Here is a 21,833-nt window from a genome sequence, read left to right on the forward strand (position 1 = left end):
ACACTCCTACGCCACCCAATTCAACACGAATACATTCCAACATGCAAGACGTGCGTGCACTCCCTTCCATTTATCACCACAAGATACAACACTTCTCCCGCTGCAGATGTATCAAAGATCTAAAGAGGACAAAACCAAACCAACTAAAAATGCACAACATGTGGCCACCACGCTATGCACTCCATCTATAAACTCACTAAAAACTCTATACCACCGCAAACAGAATGCTGCAAACAGAACTTCACATAGATATAACAGAAGGCCTTATGCCCCGCTATCTATCAACATACCAGATGGTGCACTTTCAGCTATCACCATACCAAACGCCCGCCTAAAGCGACCAACCAACACCCTACCACAGGAACACTAAGAACTCCCAACCCCTGATCCTACTACTCAAACCCAAAGGACCAAGCCCACGAGGACACTAACACTAAACACCAACCCCGAGCTGCCCCTCGGAGCACAGGCCTGCCACACCTGACACCCTAAAAACAGAACTAACACTCAAAGCCAAAAGTGCACTTTACACCTCCCGCCCCAGGCTGGCCACCGGGGCCTCCAGCCTGCCACGCTGGAGCACTGACCAACCGGCAATGGACCCTCCCGGCCATCCAAAGCCCACAACAAGCACTACAGACGGATCCCGTCAACTACCAGGAAGAAGAAAATCAAACGCTAAACAACCCCCTTGATCTGCAAACCTTATACAACACAACATTACCCTTATGCAGATATAAGGCACTCAGTGCACAACTTGCACTAAGCAGACTACTGACCACATCTGACCAGGAACAAAACAACTTACGACCACTCCACTACCATCGCAACACAACACCTGCACAAAATAAAATATGCAGAAACCCAGAACTCCACCTGTAAAACGTGCAAGGCCCGGACGGCACCCTACACGCCTTGAGAACTTATTACTCGCACCCAATAGATCCGACCAGCTATCTATAGGGGTAAAATAGCATCACATCAAAGTGCTCACTCTACAGCAGAAACGAACACAAAATGCAGAAAACAACTGGAATTAAACTCTACAGTGCGGACATTAATAGCCGCATCCTGCATTGATCCAAACTAACTGGCATTAAGAACTACAACCGCAGCAAATAAAAGCCAGCATCACTAAAACCGTACATAAGTACTATGAACCCGCCCTGCGCACAGAACTACTCATAACTATCTGGCCTGGAGGTACTCAATAGCCGCACACATCCCAACCCTGGACATATCCTAGCAGGCATAACATATCCTAACAAGCATAACAACACACGCAAACACTCAGCATACCACACTGAAAAATGTTTGTGTGACACTGAACAATTACATGGAAGATAAAGCATTTAAAACTTTTTAGCAACCTTCCATGACCGCATTGTTGCCACATAGAAGTCCAGCCCAAAGTCCACAGGCATGACAGAACCGTTACACGATCAAAAGGGTAAAACATCCGTAGATATTGGAAGCAAAACCCTTCCAAATTACCACCCTCAAGTCTGACCCTTCCCAAAAAACTTTGGGAAAATTGGATTTCCACCACACCTGTAAAAACATAAAGGTTCATGTAAACAACATAACTTCCTCAATTATAGGAACATCCAACGTTAGAGGGAATCCCAACTCTTTTGAGGAAATCCGCACCGCCCCTCCCCTGCAAGAGAAATACAATGCAAAGTAAATTCAAATGTTTTTTTTTTTTTTTTTTTACACCTAATTTGACACATGACAGGGCCACAAACACCATATACAATCACTCATCCATACAGGCTCATATGAAAACAAGTACATCAGAGGCTACAAATACACTTCCACGCACTCATACCGCCTCACACAACAATATTAATCATCAACTAACGTGAGATCATTGATTCCCACGTAAAAATCGTGCAAATCCGGATGTAGTTCCTTAAGAATGGAAAGGAAGGAAACACATCTGTCACAAAAAACACCCTTGTGACAACCTTCCGTCCCACACGACGTACACCTATGATCACTTTCCCTTTTTGCATGTGAACAGTACTTGCCGCCACTGTCTTGCTCAAGACTCCTCTTCCTCGCAGCATGAACGATTTCAACAACTTCACCATGTCGCTCAGCAGTACACCCACTTTGAAGATCTCGTTCCTTCATACTGCAATTACCATACGACACCTCCTCCTCGACTTTATCGTCCAAGCGCAACTGACACCCAGGCTCGCCTGTCACATTGCAGCACATTAGGGACGCAACAAACCTGCGTGTCAACACAGGGCATGCCTTGCGTTCCACTTGAACGCATGCGCTTTCAGTGATCTGCGATTGGCTCTTCTCCCCGCAATAGCCAGGCACAATACTTGGTGAAAGGGCCCAAGCACAACATCGATTGAGCTCCTCTGGAAACACTGCAGCCATTGCCCAACGCCGAAGTTGTTGTGTTTTGTTTCAGCAGTTATCACACAACTCTGCATTATAGTTGTAATGAAGTTCTATGTTTAATCGTAGGAGCCCCGGGAAGGCCAACTTCTTTCAGCAACATCTTCGTGTATGATCCCATCAACATTCTGGAATCACACACGAAGATGCCGTCATGGCAACAGAACGTTACATGCATGCCTTCACTGTAAACTATCATTACATCTCCCCTCTTAATAAAATAACAAATTCAAAATTCAGAAAACTACTATCATAACATTTTTGCTATGTTGTGTATATATCTATAAATCATAACTATAACTTTGTCTGCTTATAAAGGATACAGTATCTTCATGTTATCAGAATTGTAACATGTTATCTGGATCCAGATACTCGGTTTACAATTCTCAATAATACACATAGTCTTGTTTACGATTCCACAATCTTCTCCTGTGTCTTGGTATTGTCTGAGAATTGTCACTCCTTCCTTCCTGTGACTTTCCTTGGATTTTCTCTTCTTGTGTATTACCTTTACACATTATACTTGTCTCTCCAACCTCATCTCTGAATATCTTGTCTTGAAATATTTCTCCATACCAGCCTTGTTCTCCTTCATTTCTCATAATCTCCCTTTCCTTTGCCAAAACTACATCATTGCATGACCATTTCCTGCCATCCTCTAAGATCACAGATTTCTTTGAACATCCTTTCACTCTTTGAGGAGGACGAAATCTTGATTCTCCTTTCATCACACGGTTTGCCTCTCTCACTCTTACCCAATCGCCTGTTTTGATTTTACTTTCTTGAACATGTTTTTGCTTGTCATAATATCTTTTATACTCTTCTTGTTTTCTTTTTACTCTGTTGACAATGTCTTCCAAATTTATCTCTTTGTTTCCCTTTTTTGTCATCCAAGCAGGTCTAAGTCTATTTGTAGGTGTCCTTCCTCTCATCAATGTGAATGGAATTTCTTCAGTAACTGAGTGTGGCGTGACTTTGTATGTGTTGAGAGCCTCTTTGAGTGTCTCTTTCCAGGGTAGGTCATTTATCATAGCTAGTTGAATAATACCCTTTATGAAACGGTTCATCCTCTCCACCAACCCGTTTCCCATTGGATGATATAAGGCCGTGGTGCTATGTCTAATGACCCTATCCTTCAGAAACTTTTGAATCTCCACAGACATGAATTGGGCTCCATTATCCGACACTAGCTCTTGCGGTTCTCCTTCTCTGTTAAATATTTCTTCCAAGAATTTCACCACTTTGACAGCCGATACAGAGTCTTCAACAATACCACACTCCACCCACTTGGACGTATAATCTACCAAAACTATGAGGAATACTTTTTGTGATCCTAATGTCTCATAGGGCCCAGCTATATCAATAGCTAATTTTGTCCACACTGTACTAGGAATATTCACTGGTTGCAATGGGGTTGTATTTTTCACCTTACTCTTGTCACTCACTGCACATGCAGTACAATCTCTGACTAGAGATTCCATTTCACCCCACATGCTGGGCCACCAATAAGCAGTTCTTACTCTTCTCTTCGTCAACATTCTCCCCACATGACCTTCATGGGCAATGTCCATAATCCTCTTTCTCAAATTTGTTGGGGGTATGACACGTTCTCCTCGATACACACACACTTCATCACCAGACAACTCATCTTTAAATTTCTCCCAGTATCTTACATTGTCATCAATGTCTCTCCAACCACTCTCAATGGCTCTTCTCAACATTTCTTGTTCAGGATCACATTCACCAGCTCTTATCCATTCCTCCTTTGAAAAACTGGGATGTACATGGGCAATGATACAATCCATGTTTTGTTCTTCCATCAATGTCTCCTCGTCCTCACCATTCTCCGCTACATCTTCACAGGGCAGGCGAGAGAAACAATCCGCTACCACGTTGTTTTTTCCTGGAGTGTATTTAATGATCACATTGAATTGCATGATGATCAGTGTCCACCTTCTTATGCGAGGAGATGTCATGTGAGGATTCTTAGAGTTTAAAACATGCACAAGTGGTTTGTGATCTGTTATAATGTCCACTGGAATGCCCCAAATGAGACTCTTGAAATGTTCGAAAATCCACTTAACACCCAAAGCTTCTTTTTCTATTGTTGAATAATGTCTCTCGGCACCTCTTAATGTCCTTGAGGCAAAAGCAATTGGAACAATTTCACCAGCTTGAACTTGTTCTAGGACTCCTCCCAGTCCTATATTACTTGCATCCACAGATATCCTTGTTTTGGCACTTGAATCAAACAATTTTAACACCGGTGCTCTATTAACCAATGTTTTGATTTGCTCAAATTCCTTTTTACAATCTTCAGTCCACTCGAATTTGGCACCCTTGCACATTAAACTTCTCATTTTCTCCGTTCTGTCCGAATAATGGTCAATGAATTTCGAGTAGTATTCTGTTAAACCCATAAAACTCCTCAGCTGGTCTTTATTCTTGGGATCAGAAATTTTTAAAATGGTATCTACTAATGATTCTTTTGGCATTATTCCATCAGCATTTATCCGATGACCCAAGTATGTTACTTCATTTTTCTTGACTTTGCATTTTTCAATTTTTAATGTCATTCCTTTCTGCTGTAATACCTGTAATACTCCCAACAACTTTGCATCATGTTCTTCCTGAGACATACCTGACACCAATATGTCATCCTGAAAATAATGTACTCCTTGTAACCCTTCAAATAAATGGTGCATCAATCTCTGGAGCACCGCGGCTGCTGAAGCCAACCCAAAAGGCATTCTCTTGTACCTAAAAGCTCCTAATGGTGTTACAAAAGACGTTAAATGTCTACTCTCTTCCTCCAGTACTACTTGGTGATATGCTGACGATAGATCTAACGTCGTAAAATACTTTGCCGGCTTCATGGTAGTCAACATTTCCCCAATGTTCGGCAAAGGATGGCGATCTACCCAAATGTTAGCATTCAAATCTCTTAGGTCCACGCACATTCTGATGGATCCATCCTGTTTTTTAACAATTACAATTGGGGATAACCACTCCGAGCTTTCAATAGGTTCAATGACATCCTGTATGCATAACCTTTCTAATTCGGCCTTCAATGCTTCTCTGGTGCCAATGGGTATATTCCTCACTCTATGTACCACTGGCTTCGCACCCCTTTTTAGTATGATCCGATGTTCAAATCCTTTGAGTAAACCTATTTCCTCATTAAAAACCTTGGGAAAAGCCTTTGCCAAATTCTCTGCAGTATCGCAACTGTTCTCCGTAAGGCATAAAATGGGCACTTCTTCACCAGGATGAATTCTTATTTTCAAAGCTGCTTGCTCCCACCATCTTACTATCGAAAACCCATTCTCAGCCACAAACAATCTGCAGTATGTTTCTCTTCTTTCAAATTTCAGATGTACCCAAACAAACCCTATAATGTTGATGGGTGTTTTTCCATATCCAGTTGCCTTTATGCTTGTCATTTGTAGTTCTCCCATTTCTTTTTTTAATACATTGACATATGTCTCCACATCAACCATCGTATAAGGAGAACCAGTGTCCACCATCACTTGTAGCATTATATCATTTATTTCCATGGTGACCCATGGTCCCACACCTTTTTCGCTTGGCGCAACAGCTAGTATTTGAACCTTGTCTTCAAGTCTATCTTTGATTGCCAAAAGATTGCTTGGACCACTCATGTCTTCCAATGCCTTTATACTTGTCATCGCTGCACCTCTACCTCTATTGTAGCGTCCAGTATTTCTTCCAAAACAGCTGTTAAATCTTCCTCTTGCTCTACTGTTGTGACACATTTTTCCAAAATGTCCTAGTTGACCACATCTATAACACTCTGCTGACACAGCTGGGCAATCTCTTTCAGCATTGACATGTCTATACCATCCACAACTCAAACATCTGTTATTCTGTCTGAACATGCCTGCCCTTCCTTGTTTGATTCCACCATTCACGTCTGACTTGACTAATCTTTTAACAATAGCAATCAAATCATCCTCTTGACTGTTATGTTGCCCATCCTCCATATCTTGAACTGATTTGACTTCCACATTCTCCATTTTATTTTGAACTTCCTTCATACATTTTTCGCCCAGTTCGATTGACCTGGCTATCTCAATTGTTTTTTCCAATGTGGGGTTCTTCGCTTGCCATAAACGTTGTTGAATCCGGGGATCCGCCACATGCAATACCATCTGATCCCTCAAATATTCATCTGCTACTCCCGTGAAAGCACAAGTGGCCATCAATCCCCTTAATGCGGCTAAATATGAGTCTATACTTTCCTCTTTACCTTGTTTCCTTGTGAAAAATCTATATCTTTCCAATACTATGTTAGTTTTATTTCCAAAATGCTTATTAAGTTTGGCCATCGCTACGTCATATTTCCTAGCTCCACTCGAAGATTCCTCCCAACTCACTTCATCTTGTTCTAATTCAGGTAATGTCCTAAAAATCCTTAGTGCCTCGGCACCTACACAACTTAGAAGAGTGGCCTCTTTCTGATCATCACTGTACCTTGAACCTCCTATTGCCCTCAGATATACCTGGAAATTATCTTGCCATTGTTCCCACGGGCATGTTGGATTCCCAGGCAAAGGTAAAAACTTCACTGGAGCAGATATGGTCTGCATGATGCTTTAAATTCTAACTCAATGTTGTAGGTCTTCTGTAACACACTTCACTCCATGTGCTTCACACTTTATCAATGAATTTTGTTCATAAATAGTGCACGTGCAATCACAAATTTTTTTTTTTTTTTTTTTATTTTATTTATAAGCGTCTCTGCAACACTCTCTCCTTTCGTTTGAACTTCCTTGGCGATCTACACTTCAATGTCATTAACCGTGAACCACTGTTTGGCTTTTCAAAACATTCACCGTTTTTTTTTTTTTTTTTAAATGGCGGCACGTTCAGCACGCTCTAAGGTCCTTTCCTCTAGTGTATCAGACGGTTGGCCGCTCGCGCGCGTTCCCCATATGCTGCTGCTCCCTGTGAGTTTTATTAACATATGATCTTCATTCTTGATCGCGCCGCTCACCTATTACATGTGATTGCCTTCTTCTTTCCTTTGATGTCACGATCACCATTCCTAGTATCCAGCAACAGCATTAAACGAAGCGTGTATTTCACTGCTCCTGCTGCGCCCGGGACTCCCTTCATGCAGTAATCCTCGTCGCCAATTGTTGTGTTTTGTTTCAGCAGTTATCACACAACTCTGCATTATAGTTGTAATGAAGTTCTATGTTTAATCGTAGGAGCCCCGGGAAGGCCAACTTCTTTCAGCAACATCTTCGTGTATGATCCCATCAACATTCTGGAATCACACACGAAGATGCCGTCATGGCAACAGAACGTTACATGCATGCCTTCACTGTAAACTATCATTACAGAAGTCTGTGCGAAAGAGTCTGCCACTCACCCAACAGCTTGGGACAATTTTTTTCGGGCAAGGACGCACTCATGGGGTCAACGCAGGATCTCTAAAGTGGATCAGGGAATCTCTCAGCGCAGGCATTCACTGTCAACCTCCGAACACACACACGTCACCCAATTCCACACGAATCCATTCCAACATGCAAGACGCGCGTGCACTCCCTTCCATTTATCACCACAAGATACAACACAGTATTCCTGGGGCGGCCCGGAAATCAAAAGAGGCCCTGGAAATGCTGTTCACAGTGGCCCCATACAGCAAGGCCGTCCCTTTCCCTATGAGAAAATGTACCAGACAAAAGAGGCCCAGGATGCAGAGGTCTACCGGGAATTCTCCAGAGGGCCCTACAGGCCAGCCCACCCCTGAGTATGTCGCACGCAATAAGCGTAGCAAGCGTGCCCAAAGCCGCAGGCTGAGCTTGGGTAGTTTTGCCACATCCCTGGAGCAAATGGTTGGATTCTCCCTTGTGAACTGCCCTTGACCATCAGAAGCCAGTCTCGCCTAGAGGCACCCGATGGCGCTGCCATAAAGCGGTGCTAAGCGCCATAGCGTGCGCTCCACGGTCATCACTCAGTGTGATGGATGATGGGGTGTCATCTGTATTATACTGTACTCATGTGAAACACGCCGAGACAACACACTGTGGCAGCCATCAATATATCAATATATTTTCCTGCTTCCTCTATGCATACACAACACAAATCACACACCCTTTTAAAACACCACTCAGCCGGAACCACGCCATGCTCAATGATACCCAAGTCCGATCCTCAAGTGTAAAATCCAATCCACGTTTTCAGGTTACCCACAAAAGGAAGTTGAATACAGTTAATCTAAATGGAAGAAGAGTGAGTGGCTGTCCAGAAAATCTGGTGTGGTGGGGCTCTTAGAGATCTTTGCCAAACACTGCACTGAAACCAGACACCTACCATCCCCGCCTTACCCAATCTCTCGTGCTCCACCTCCCAGCAACCATCCCAGCCACCTCTGCGACCGTCGCCCCCTATTCCTGCCCCTCTAGAGACCATCCCATCAAGTGCACCCCAACCATCCCAGCCACCTCTGCGACCGTCGCCCCCTATTCCTGCCCCTCCGGAGACCATCCCCTCAGGTGCACCCCCAACCATCCCAGCCACCTCTGCGACCGTCACCCCCTATTCCTGCCCCTCCAGAGACCATCCACTCAGGTGCACTCCCAACCATTCCAGCCACCTCTGCGACCGTCGCGCCCTATTCCTGCCCCTGCAGAGACCATCCCCTCAGGTGCACCCCCAACCATGCCAGCCACCTCTGCGACCGTCGCCCCCTATTCCTGCCCCTCCGGAGACCATCCCCTCACACGCACCCCCGACCATCAAAGCCACCTCTGCGACCGTCGCCCCCTATTCCTGCCCCTCGGAGACCATCCGCTCAGGTGCACCCCCAACCACCCCAGCCACCTCTGCGACCGACGCCCCCTATTCCTGCTCTTCCAGAGACCATCCCATCAGGTGCACCCCAACCATCCCAGCCACCTCTGCGACCGTCGCCCCCTATTCCTGCCCCTCCGGAGACCATCCACTCAGGTGCACCCCCAACCATCCCAGCCACCTCTGTGACCGTCGCCCCCTATTCCTGCCCCTTCGGAGACCATCCACTCAGGTGCACCCCCAACCATCCCAGTCACCTCTGCGACCGTCGCCCCCTATTCCTGCCCCTCCGGAGACCATCCCTTCAGGTGCACCCCCAACCATCCCAGCCACCTCTGCGACCGTCGCCCTCTATTCCTGCCCCTCCGGAGACCATCCCCTCAGGCACACCCCCAACCATCCCAGCCACCTCTGCGACCGTCGCCCCCTATTCCTGCCCCTCTAGAGACCATCCACTCAGGTGCACCCCCAACCATCCCAGCCACCTCTGCAACCGTCGCCCCCTATTCCTGCCCCTCCAGAGACCATCCACTCAGGTGCACCCCCAACCATCCCAGCCACCTCTGCGACCGTCGCCCCCTATTCCTGCCCCTCCAGAGACCATCCCCTCAGGTGCACCCCCAAACATCCCCGCCACCTCTGCGACCGTCGCCCCCTATTCCTGCCCTTCCGGAGACCATCCCCTCAGGTGCACCCCCAACCATCAAAGCCACCTCTGCGACCGTCGCCCCTTATTCCTGCCCTTCCGGAGACCATCCCCTCAGGTGCACCCCCAACCATCCCAGCCACCTCTGCGACCGTCGCCCCTATTCCTGCCCCTCCAGAGACCATCCACTCAGGTGCACCCCCAACCATCCCAGCCACCTCTGCGACCGTCGCCCCCTATTCCTGCCCCTCCAGAGACCATCCACTCAGGTGCACTCCCAACCATCCCAGCCACCTCTGCGACCGTCGCGCCCTATTCCTGCCCCTGCAGAGACCATCCCCTCAGGTGCACCCCCAACCATCCCAGCCACCTCTGCGACCGTCGCCCCCTATTCCTGCCCCTCCGGAGACCATCCCCTCACACGCACCCCCGACCATCAAAGCCACCTCTGCGACCCTCGCCCCGTATTCCTGCCCCTCGGAGACCATCCGCTCAGGTGCACCCCCAACCATCCCAGCCACCTCTGCGACCGTCGCCCCCTATTCCTGCTCTTCCAGAGACCATCCCATCAGGTGCACCGCAACCATCCCAGCCACCTCTGCGACCGTCGCCCCCTATTCCTGTCCCTCCGGAGACCATCCACTCAGGTGCACCCCCAACCATCCCAGCCACCTCTGTGACCGTCGCCCCCTATTCCTGCCCCTTCAGAGACCATCCACTCAGGTGCACCCCCAACCATCCCAGTCACCTCTGCGACCGTCGCCCCCTATTCCTGCCCCTCCGGAGACCATCCCTGCAGGTGCACCCCCAACCATCCCAGCCACCTCTTCGACCGTCGCCCCCTATTCCTGCCCCTCCGGAGACCATCCCCTCAGGTGCACCCCCAACCATCCCAGCCACCTCTGCGACCGTCGCCCCCTATTCCTGCCCCTCTAGAGACCATCCACTCAGGTGCACCCCCAACCATCCCAGCCACCTCTGCAACCGTCGCCCCCTATTCCTGCCCCTCCGGAGACCATTCCCTCAGGTGCACCCCCAACCATCAAAGCCACCTCTGCGACCGTCGCCCCTTATTCCTGCCCTTCCGGAGACCATCCCCTCAGGTGCACCCCCAACCATCTCAGCCACCTCTGCGACCATCGCCCCCTATTCCTGCCCTTCCGGAGACCATCCCCTCAGGTGCACCCCCAACCATCCCCGCCACCTCTGCGACCGTCGCCCCCTATTCCTGCCCTTCTGGAGACCATCCCCTCAGGTGCACCCCAACCATCAAAGCCACCTCTGCGACCGTCGCCCCTTATTCCTGCCCTTCCGGAGACCATCCCCTCAGGTGCACCCCCAACCATCCCCGCCACCTCTGCGACCGTCGCCCCCTATTCCTGCCCCTCCAGAGACCATCCCCCTCAGGTGCACCCCCAACCATCAAAGCCATCTCTGCGACCGTCGCCCCCTACCTGTAATCCTTGGGGTGCATCCCCAAGGTGCAGTCCTTCATTGCTTCCCAGACACACTATACATACATACATTTGAACAGCATGACTAGAAGCATCGCACAGCTTGCTTGTCCGACCTCCGCACACATGCCCAGCCCCGCTTCAAACCCCGCCATCTCTTTCCTGTTGTGCCCATGGGCTGGATTCGGACCTGCTCTTCGACCCTCCCGCCATTTCTTGCGTTTGGCCAACCGGGCCCTTGAGATGTGCGCAGCAAGCAGAGGCGTTGCTAGGGGGCGGCTGAAGGGGCTACAGCCCCGGTTCTTTTCCAGACCTGGCGACACCCCTGGCAGCAAGAGCATATGAGCCTGGAGATCGCTTTGTTTTGTGGAGCTGTTGCTGTAGGAATTGTTGTCAGTACAGCTGAACTTGCCTCGATTTTGGAATAAGACTGTAATGTTAATAATTATTATTATTACAAAACTTGTTTGAAAAAATAAAAAATTACATGCAACAAAGATAGCAAAATGTGTGTGTACTGTCTATAAACTAGAGTATCAGAAATACAGTCATTACTATGGCAATAATAGCAGGTTCGGTGGGGTTCAGTGCTGGTGCCCAATTTATAGGCCCGAGCAAAGTGAGGCCCTTAACACTTGGTCCCAGTGCTGTTACCAATCTGGGAGCCCGGGGTACTGACAGCAAAGGATTTTCTTTGAATGAACAGGATGCCTACGGCGTCCTATTCAGAAAATACTGACTTAAGATGGCCGCCGTTGAGATGGAAGATGGATCTCCATGCATGGCCCCTCATCCATTTCCACAGCGGCTGGTCGAACGGGATGAATGGTGGTGCGGTGCCGGCGGCTGCCAAGACAATAAGAAGAGTGGGTTAGGGGAGCGGAAGAAACACTGACCGGAGAGGAGGGAAAGATGAGGGCAAGATGGCAGGGCAGGGCAGGGAATCAGCCATCAGGCTGCTCAGATCACGGGCTGAGATCCTGGAATTCCGCCCCGCGATCCGAGCAACCTGATTAGTTGGCTCCCCGCCCTGGGTGCTAATGGGTATTTATGCCCTAGTGTAAATGCTACGGCTAGTGTTCAGTCCATTAACATTCAAAATGCACTCTAATGCATGATGCACAAATGCTCCCCCTCTGGTTGGTGCATAATCTACCCGGGGACGTGCCAGCCAGGTGAAGTGCGCAGCCACAGAATGACACGACAAGGATATCACTGGTGTGTTACTGTGTCAGTTGGGGGGCCCCTGCCACTTCCAGCTATGGCTGAGGCTAGGGGTCAGAGCAGGGTTAGCCCCCTAAGCATTTGTCCCATGGTGCAAAAAGTCATAATGCCTCGCCCTTTGCATCGTAGTCGGTGGTACCCACCCATATTATTAACCACCCTATAAGGCCCTCAGAAGGGGGCATTATTGCTCAAATGGAACACTTTACCCACACTTCCTGTGTACCCTCTTTCCACACCTGTGACAACACCAGAATGTCCTCACATGCCGCAAACCCTGCGCAGCCACCTCAACCCCCACCCCAACATGACCAAAGCAAACACAAGCTGGTTCTACTAACCTGCTATCAAAGTTATTACAAAAGCAAGTTTTAGACAGAGAAAAGGAGACCACAATATCATAAAAAATAATTCACTCTAATTGTTTCATGTATAAATTCATTATGCCAAGCAAGCTGGACTAGATTTTGCAGCTGCAGAAACATTTATTACTACTGCGTCATCAATTTTTTCAATCATGTTGCCCTCAGTTGAGAGAGATCCCAAGACACTATCGTCTCTTCGGCCGCTTGAGATTGTACATCTGGGTTGGTCTGATTTAACTGACTTTCGGAATCAGCAACTGTAACCCAGATCCTCAGGATGAGCCATAGATTTGGAAACGGCAGTAGAATGGTCAGTGCATTCCGTGCAAGAACACATTTTCACTATCCACGAGGCATCATTGCTGATATTGATATTTTATTTCTATCGCGCTCGTACACAAGTGTTTCGGAGCGCGACAAGGCAAGGGAGGCGAACAGGGGAGAACAAAACAACGATCTTACTAGGCCCAGTGACATTGAGAACGCGCAAGTGCATGGGAGAGGGGGAGGGGAAAAGTGCATGGAAGGGGGAGAAGTGGAGAGTGCAGAGCAAAGGAGAAACAGATAAATAATAATAAATAAATAATAAAGGCAACAAACAGTGGTAGTGCAGCCAGATATTGGCAAGTGCTGGGTTGGTGCCTCACACCAACAGTATGCCTCTCTCCCATTGCTGGAGAGTTGACCCTGCAAATGCTACATTGTAGTCTACTAAACAATGAGTGAAGTGTTCTGAACGGCGTACACCGTGAATTGAATAACTTCTATAGACTCACAATGTTGGCTGGGAACAGTGGGATTAAATGATGGCCCAGGAGCGCACACTTTGGTTCAGTGGTGAAGCTAGGATTTGAACCAGTCTGAAATGTAGGCACTTGAACACATGTCTAGCCAGCTCTAGTTGGTTTTACAGCTCCTTCTGGAGGTTCCTGTGGTGCTAAGATTTCCCTTTTGCCTTTCCGTGTTGGGGGAGAGGGCAACCCTCCAGCAATGGGAGAGAGGTATACTGTTGGTGTGAGGCACCGGTCAGGTGGCCCGATGTAGCGCACAGGGATGTCATTTCACTGGAATGCCAGGGGTAGCGGAAGTGACATCACACAGCAGTTGACCTCTCTTGACATCACAGGAAGTGATGTCATTTGACTCCAGCCTGAAGTGACATCGCAGGAACTGATGGAACACAACCTTTCAGCTCTTGTCAAAACAGGAAGTGGCATCACATAGCATTGTTCCTAAGTACACTACGAAAAGTATGGTTATGATATCACTGTAATGTGATATACATTTCAAATAAGAATGGATCCCCATATGTATCATTAATATCAGTGTGTATAGGCCCATATTACCAAAATACTATGAATGCAAGCAGATGTCCAAGGCCAAATGATAATGATGTGTTATTATATAGCACATACACACTTTATATAGAACACACATACACACAATACCACCCAACCTGTGTTGGTACTCATTTATCAACCTCAGAAGGACGGAAGGCTGAGTTGGTCTTACTGGGATTCGAACCTGCAACTTGCCAATCACACACATTGCTGTATCGAGCGCTAAACCCACTGAGCTATCTTACCAGCTAGAGCTATCTTACCGCCTATAGTAAAACGAGCAATTACATGCCTGAATGTTATCAAAGTCAGAAAGCAAATTACACTCTGCAGTGGATACCATTAAACTGGTAACAGATGTAACAGCAGGCCAGTTCATCTGCAGGTCTGGTGCAAATTTGGCCACCTGTCGAAGCCTGCGTGGATCTACTTTTCAGGCTACAGAGGTTGGTCTCACACGGCATCCCATACTCTGGGCACTCGTTACCTCATGCAAGCAAACAAACATCCTGAACAGTATGCCATGGAGACAGGAAAGATAGACACATTACAAGAAGGCATTCATTGTGGCACAATGAAATCATGGGCCACTTTATGTGCTTTGGTCAAACATTTCTACACTGTACACAAGCTTTTTGGCACAACAATTTTATCAAGTGACCGAGGACACAGAGCTGAAATGTCTTGTGGTGATCATAACAGAGAAAACAGCAGAAAAAAACATGCAATAATTGCAACTTGAAAAAAGCAAAATACATGCTTTTTGGACATTTTTCTGTGCATTGTGAATTTGAGGTGTACAAGAACAGACTAAATCAGTGACTCACGCCCTAAAGTGTGTCTCAAATAAACCTTTAATGAGTCTAGCAATTATCGTACAGAATTCCATAAAGACTAATTATTTGTTATTCCTATTCGTTCTTATTTAGGGTCACTGCTCAAAGTTGTATTTGTATTTATTTTATGTGTATAGCGCACCAGGCCACAAGGTATCCAGGCGCATCACTTAGTTACAAGCATAAAAACAAAGCAATGAAGTGTGTACAGTCATGGGATTAGATAAGGGGAGAATATACAAGAAGTACAAGTTAGACACATACGGTATATATAGACATTACATCAATAGATAATATACAAATTGTACAAATTGAACAAAGGTAACAAGATAAATACAGAATATGTACAAATTACAGTGAGGGAAATAGCAGAAGGTTGTTAGCAAACGTTGTGACTCAAGGCCAGGAACACAATCATGGTAGGTCGTGGGTAGACAACCAGATTTTACAATTGTGGAACCTCCTGAACAAGGAAGCCAAACACTCCAGAAGCAAAGACCCACATGATGCTGGCCCCAGCCCAGGAGCTTCCATTGAAAAAAGAGAAGAAAAAGACGTAACTTTTCTTTTTTTGGGGTAGCAAGGGAGACCTCAGGGGTAGCAATGTAGACCTCAGGGGTCGCAGATGCGACCTCTGGTGACCCCTCAATGACTGCCCAGGGTCACATTGCCAGCATAAGAATGTGCCAGCTGCGAGGAGAGTGTGCGTCTGTGGCTTCAAGGCTGACTGCCCCCGCCCCTCGAGCCCCCAGAACATTCACTATGTTGTTCTATAAACAGTTTTCCTAGCAGGCGGCCAGGATCGTATACCACCCTCCACATCATATGTTATATTAAGTGCCTTTTGTACGGTTTACACAGAGGCCAAGGGTATGTCTTCAAAGTATGGTTGGTCCATTTGGAGGGTTGTAGGCCACGCCCTCTGTGCTTGGACCTGCAGGTCTTTGCCATAGAGGGGCTAACCCCTACTGTGGCCCCCAGCCCAAACATCATACCCATATTAGTAGACCACAAAGACAATCCACATGCATGCACCCACATATGTGTCCACTGCACCGCTACTAGCCAGGCCGTAAGTTCAAACATGCATGTCCACCGAGCCCAAAAATCCACAACAGTCCCGCAGCGTAAAACAGGTGCAAAACTCAAGGGTGTTGCTAGGTCTGGAAAAGATCTGGGGCTATGTTGAAAAGGTGGTTCTGCCACGCGTTTCGGCACACTTAGTCCCTTCACCAGGTGGAAATATATTGTCTGTTCTCGGTATAATCTGATGAATAGAAAGGGAACACCTTTGAGTTTAATGTGGTGCTGCTCATTCGCCGAGGTCCAACTCTCGGGATATTTGTTAAATGCTTACACTAACCTGTTAAATAATAGGTTGTTACTAGCCACAAGAAAACTGCAAAAAAGAACTGCGAAAAGAATGATTTATCAAAGTCAGCTATGGAAAGAAATTATACAAAAAAAACAGTTAAAAAAATTGTCAAAAAGCAATGCCAGGTTGTTAAATATTGAGATATAACGTCAGAGTATTAAAGTCAACTGACCTTCTTCAGTAGCTCCAAGCGTTAATCACTCACTTAGCACAGCGAGTAGAGTGCTCACTTTGACATCCGTGCTGTTGCGGTTTGAATTTGGGCAGGACCAATCTCAGCCTTTCATCCTTCCGAGGTCGATAAATGAGCACCACACACGGGGGGGGGGTAAGCAGCGCTCAGATACCTGAGGGTTCGTAGCGCTATATAAATGCCAATTATTATTATTATTATTATTATTAAACACTAATAGCGAACAGTTCAGTTGTAATTCACAGCCCGTCTACATATTTGTCCAATCAGTACCAAGAAAATCTACCTGCTCCGCAGGAACTGGCGAGCTATGTATCAAGTAGCCAAATGCCAAGCTCTGCCCATTTTGTTGATTTTTTGGGCGCTAAGGTGGTGGATTTCCCTCCAGCTTTTCTGCCAAACCTGTAGTATGGTGGTGCGTTAATGCGGTGGTAACGGAATTACCGCTCTGTTACTGCCATTTTTTACCGCACCGCCATACTCGTAATGAGGCCCGAAGTGCCCTATCTTGAATCCCATGAGTACTTTACGGCCTTTCAGCTGGCTGTGGGTTCCGGATATTCCAGTGGCGCACTGTGCCAAACCCGGCCTACAACGGACTCCCTGCAGAAAGCTCTTAAGGACCTTTACATATATTTAAATTATGATAACAAATGGGTTTTTTATATAGCGCTTTAATCTAAAGCGCTTTGCATAGGACATATTTACATACACTACTATTAATTCATTTGGGGAAACCCAGACCTGCTGCAGAATTTAAGCCAGGTACTGGCAGTCTGAAACGTGTTGGCTGCGTGCAAAGTAACAGCGAGAAAACGCAATATTTATGCTTTTAGTGAAGTTGCATTAAAATCCCCCCAAGAAATACAAGTTTATTCAAGGTTTGAAAAGACCACCAATCCTGGCCCTTTTCACCAGCTCTCACGGCGATATCTTAATATGATCCCGGTATGGCGTATGAACCGGCCGGCAGGCGCAACTTCACAACATGGCCGGGGCAGATCGCCGACCCCAGTCATTCAAGGGAATACCTCGCGCGGGACGTGTAAGGCAGCCCCCCCAGCTGTAGCCACAGCCCTGGAGGTGGTTGTATGGAATCTATTAAACAATAGGACACATTCAGACACAGTCTTGTACACGCCCCCAGCAGCGTGCTACTCTCTTACATCAATGGGGGGCAACACTGCAGAAATGCATACCTTCCCTTCTGTTTCTAATTAAATGGGCAATTCAATGGGCCTCATTATAACCCTGGCGGTAGCCGTGCCTGTAAAACAGGCACGGCTGCCGCTAGAGTTGCATTTTTTCCGGCACCCGTCAATGAGGAATTACCGGGTAATTCAGACATTGCCGGCTGCAGTAATTCCTGCATTGCAGGAGCCGATGCTTGTTAGTCCCCATTGCCATTTGAGCACGATACGGCTCAATGGGAATGGGGACGTCGGATGCACCGGCATGCTGCGTTCGCGGGTGCCGCTCTGCCCGCCAGGCCAGACCTGGCGGGCTGACAGGCACCCGCGAGCACAGCGCGTAGTATGGCGATCCAGGAACTACGGTACCAGCATGCTTATAATGAGGCCCAATGTTTCTTGAATCAGTGGTTGATGGTTCGAACATCTAACACACTGCCCTAATTATTTCCCTGGTTGAAGCCAATTATCTCGCTCTCAGATGGCGCTAAGCGCCTCCCCGCTACATGTACGGCTGGTGTGTCTACTCCCCTCTTCCTTCCGACTGGCTGTCCCTTCTGTAAAATTTTCAAGCACCTCACACTACACACAAAAACCCTCCTACGCAGCCCCCCGAGGCCTATCAATGACCACAATAACATTATGACGAAGTTCACCTCTTGATCTCCACTGCACCCCTCCCCTCCACATAAACTGCCCTTTGGATTCGGGTACGTCCGACCTGCACTCATCAACACCACAGGGTGAACATCTGCCACTTCCTCCATGTCACTAACAACGCTCCCCCACCCCCAATTCCACCCTCTTTGCTCACAGGGCCACACAGTTAGGCCATCAAACATAGCAGGAGGGCGCTAGACAAGTCCACAATATGTTGCTTTCTAAGTGAAAATGCGTCGATGTGTGGGGGCCCATTTCAACATGATGGTTGGGGCCTCCACCTTGCTTGGAGCTAAAAGCAGTCTGAGGCATCCGTGGGGGGGCATCATTATAATGGAGATAAAGCGAAGGTTAATAGCCGGCAATTATTACGAGCCAGCGAGCCACCAGGGAGATGAAACACTGAATGCCCGCTGAATAGCTATGGATCCTTCTTTGTAAGCAAGTGGCTGACGTGCAGGAACCAGTGTTGAAAGGCAATGAGGTGCTAACACTTCTGTTTTCCCCAATGGAACTGATGGACGGGTGGAACGCAGCTTGTAAGGCGAGCGCTGCAAAGTGCATACTGTAAGCCCCAGAACGTAATTAACATATTAACCACAATTTTGCCGTATTATTAGACTGCTGACTGGCAGTATGGGGGCAGTTGTTGGGGGTCCCCCTGAGGCTTGAGGACCCTTTCATTTGAAATGGTTGAAAGGCGCTGACGCCGTCCCTGTTTATAGTGTTACTAGGCCAAGGGGAAAGACGGGGACGCACGTGATGATAGCGTGCATCTTCTGGGAATACAATATGGGCTTTCCTGTCATGGATTCATACTCTTTACTGACTGCTAAAGTTTATAAATAAGTCACGCTCCTTAACCTCTGCGTTCTTATAACACGTTGTCACTTTAATTGCCGATAATATAGCAATCAGGAATCAAAACCAGTGCCCATGCCGACAGTGATGGATTAAGCAACAGGGGGATATAGGGAACTGCCACGATAAGAACCAATCACTGCCTGCTATCAATAAAGAACCAATCACTGCCTGCTATCAATAAGACACAAGCAAGGTCACGATGATACATGTGTTTGCATTCACCCGAGGCCCCGGCCAGGCTTTCATAAGCAAACAGAGGAAGTGGGAAACAGCTGATCTGGTTTAACTGCCCATCAAGCATGCGCAGTACACAAAGAGCTCCCTGGGATGCCACTCGGCTCTTAAAACCAGATGAAGAAATTAACATTGTAAACACTGCCCCAGTAATTAGGAGATCTTTCCATGTGGACTTTACATAAATACAGGAATTCAAAACATTAGAGCAGGTTTTCTTCTCTTTTTTTTAAAAAAATTGGATTTTCAAATACAGTACAAGTGAAACCCGCCAAACACTTTTTTACCAACCACCCCGCCCCCCACCAACCCCGCTCCCTGTTACCCCCCTCCTCGTGCACGGTTTCTTTGTGTGCGTTTGTGGGTTTCAAGCTATATTAAGTATCCAAATGTTTTGTGGGCAAAATTGTTCGGAGTATTCTCCATGGAGGAAGTCCAAGATTGACGCCCATTTTATTGAAAATGTTGTCCTCTCCCCCTGGATTGTGTAAGTGACTCATTCTAAGGAGACAAAGGTCCATAGTTTACAGAACCATTCGGGGGGGGCCGGGGGGTTCTCTGGTTTTCCATATCTGCGCCACAATTAGTGCCGTCATCTGAATTATACAGTACGCTTTTCTTTTGTGTTTTGGCCACTGTCTGTTGTCTTGTTCTGCTATGCCCAGAAGACGCTCCCCCAGAGATCTCTCCTCCCGGCCCCCAAACATTGTTTGCATGTTACTTCTCACCTCGTCCCAAAAGGGTTGGAGCTTGGGACAGGACCACCAGACGTGTAGCCAGTCCCCCCACATTCTCTCCAGCATATGTCTGGTGCACTAGGCGCTATCCTGTGTAGCCGTTCTGGGGTATAATCCACTGGAACATTACTTGAACCCAGAATTCCCTGATCTGTATCGATCTAGTCATACGAATGATATCGGCACACAGGTTTACCCAGGCCTCCTCTGATGGCATCATCCCTAATGTTTTCCCCCATCTAGTTTGGTATGGTAGATTTGTCCGTGAGGGCCCGTCTGTTGGAAATTTGTATAGCTTCGATATCAGGTGTCTGTCTCCCGGGTTGGTGTTAAGAAATTTCTTGAATGGTTTTGACGGTCTCAGTGCTGCAGATCTATTGGGTGTGGCCATCAACCAGTGACGCATCTGAAAGTATTGGAAACTATGGTTTTCCTGTAGCCCCAGCTCCTGCTTACAGGTAGTGAATGGTTTAATAGCTTCGCCCTGGAACATATCTCTATATTTTGTACATCCTGCCCTTTGCCAGTGTAAGAATGAATTGGGATCTAGGACCGGTTGCGAATTACGAGTTAGCGAATAGTCGGGTAAAGGGGGATGGAAACGTTGTGAAATGATGCCTTTGTGCCGCCTGGTCCCACATGTCCTCGACTAGTTTCGTAATCTGACTTAGGTGTATGTTTCGTGGGCGGTCGGCTCTTGGCAGCCATAGCTTTTCTCCCATTCTTGGACCTGCTATTGCTTTTTCCATGTGCGCCCATCTCCTTTCAGTGTTTTCCCCAAACCTTTCTTTTATTACTCGCATTTGTGCAGCTCTATAGTCTTCTCGAAAGTTTGGGAGACCCAACCCCGCTCTGTGCGTAGGGAGCATTAGGGTCTTGAGTGCGATGCGAGGGGGTTTGTTTTTCTAAATAAAATTAGAAATCGTCTTGTGGAGGGTGCGGAAGAAAGTGGATGGGACCGGAATGGGGAGGGCCTGAAAGAGATAAAGGACCCGGGGAAGAATGACCATTTTGATTGAATTGATCCTTCCCAACCAAGAGGCTGTAAGCGGGTTCTATACCCGTAGTTGCTTCTGTGTATCTGCTTATCATGGTCTAAAGTTTGCTGTGTAAAGATCTCTAAGCGTATGTGCAACGGTTACCCCTAGGACTCGGAGTCCTTTGGCCACCTAGTGAAATTGAGATGCTTCTTTTGCTCTTGTCAATTCGTCCTGTTTGAGTGACAGGTTCAGAGTTTGAGGTTTAACAATATACATTTTTAAGCCTGCCTTGACGAATCCTTCAACTTCCTATAGTGCAGCAGGAAGCGAAGTAACTGGGTAAGAGACCGTGAGAAGCATGTCTTCTGCGTATGCCATTACCTTGTGGGGGTCGTCCCTGAATGTTAATACCCTTGATTGCGTCCGCGTGGCGAATTCGGGATAGTAGCGGCTCCAGATGTAATGCGGATAGTAGCAGAGAAAGGATGCAAC

At 47.4% G+C, this 21,833-nt stretch overlaps 1 protein-coding gene across 1 annotated transcript in view; it reads right to left on the reverse strand.

Moving 5' to 3' along the window:
- LTK (leukocyte receptor tyrosine kinase) overlaps positions 1 to 21,833 on the reverse strand; it is a 621,554-nt gene that overhangs the window by 477,067 nt on the left and 122,654 nt on the right. The gene's annotated exons all lie outside the window — the stretch shown is intronic.

This window comes from Ambystoma mexicanum, chromosome 14 (assembly GCF_040938575.1).
Source record: "Ambystoma mexicanum isolate Mex_15411 chromosome 14, UKY_AmexF1_1, whole genome shotgun sequence".
NCBI classification, from domain to species: domain Eukaryota; kingdom Metazoa; phylum Chordata; class Amphibia; order Caudata; family Ambystomatidae; genus Ambystoma; species Ambystoma mexicanum.